Source organism: Coccinella septempunctata, chromosome X, assembly GCF_907165205.1.
Source record: "Coccinella septempunctata chromosome X, icCocSept1.1, whole genome shotgun sequence".
Classification (NCBI taxonomy): Eukaryota; Metazoa; Arthropoda; class Insecta; order Coleoptera; family Coccinellidae; genus Coccinella; species Coccinella septempunctata.
The window spans coordinates 9,320,832-9,322,634 of NC_058198.1; positions in this window are offsets into that span (position 1 = coordinate 9,320,832).

The window sequence follows — 1,803 nt, forward strand, 5'->3', positions numbered from 1 at the left end:
TTTTCAAGCACCTTTTGAATGCTCTAATAGCTGATATAACCTCTTACTCCAAAGTGTGGATGACAATGAATAAAACAACTACCTACTATTTCACCGGACACAGTTCTGTGGCATGATTCAGGAGCTCAATGGTGACATTGAAAAAAAACATCGCTCTATTCGTTCTCGATCATAATGTAATACCTTTATGGATATTCACACCCATAGCGATGAAATAGCCGGAGACATTATACAGATCGATTTTCTCCTGATAATGATCTGATTCAAATGAGAGATTTACACTTGTTAACAGTTATGTAGATGGGAGTACATGAACCGTTTATTTTCGCAATAGTTAGTTGTCATTGAAGGAACATTCTTCGTGTTCTGATTTGGTATTGGCTATTATCATTTGTTAGAAAACAATTGTCAGATAACAGTTTCCTCAAGAGGTAGCTCTGGCATTGCTTTCATTGTCTTTATCAACCAGAAAGGAACTGTAATCATCATCTGACTAATTTCACCGAGTCTAATCATGCCATAATGTATACATCAAAGAATATTAAAATCAGCTAAGAATATATCAGTGTCAAGAGAACAAAACGAAAGAGTAATAGGAAATTTCTCCAATCTGGACCCATATTTCTGGAAACTGAGTGAACAATGATGCAAATCTTTGCCAGATATCGATTCGATATTCTTGAAATTGTTCATGACATTAGCCTTGCGCCTTTCAGACTCCTCTCCATAATATTTTTGGGCTCATGGGTCTAATTTCCTTCTTGGTGTCGATTCTTGATCTCTCTGCTCTTCTTATCGAAGTGGATGGTGTGTTTTTCCATGTTCTTCTGCCTTTACAATGTACTTGCCTACCGTTCTCGCAATTCCTAGCAGTACCCCTCTTTCTACACATATTTTCGTCCAATTGAAGTTTCTTCAAACTCTCTTGAAGTTTCTTCGGTATCAGGCCTGTTTGTAGATTAAATGAAAATAGGAATAATCTTGATATCTTCCACTTCTATTGCTTTCTGTACCTATCATCTCAATTCTCATCTTTATTCAGAAAAATGAAGTCAGGTCCCTTGTCAGTTATTTTCCGGTCTGGGAGAACCGTTCTATCCCAGTAGAGCTTGTGATTGATGATCATTTTCCAATACAGAATCTGGATGGTTATTGTAACGAAATTTTTTGACCTTAGAAGTTAGTATTTCATTGCCAAATCTTGGTGGACTTCTGGCATCCCCCAGTGATGTGTTGCATGATTTCATGTGTTCATGTGTGTCACACATATGGTTTCTTTATGGAATAACTTGACCCTGGATGGCAATGATGAAGCCACCTGTATCAGGGAACAACTTCCCATAAGTCACTTATTAGATCAACGCAGATATGTGGACGTTATCATGGTTTACCTTGTTCTGGTGTCTTCCATGGAAAGGTTTGCCAATCAGTTTCTTCATTTTGCTTCTTGCAGAGTGATTTCAGAAGTGATCCTGAAGTTTTGATGAAACAGCCTTCTCCAACATTCTCGAATTCCTCCAATTTCCTTAGAAAATACGGTTGGACAAATCAACAATTCCTCGACCCCTAAGATGTATTGTCAGATCTGTTCATTCTATCGAGCTTTTAGGCCGATGTTCATGATGTTTTGTCAACATTTTCCTCATTTTTCTCTGTAGGGCTGCTGAATCAGTTGTGGTACAAGAGCTTTAACCAGATTCTTGCTGTTCAGATTAGTTTTCATTATCAAGTGCACTCCCGTGAATTCTCTCTTCATCTGGCTCTGATTGATCCGTCTAGCCTGTTCGATCCATAGATATGTAC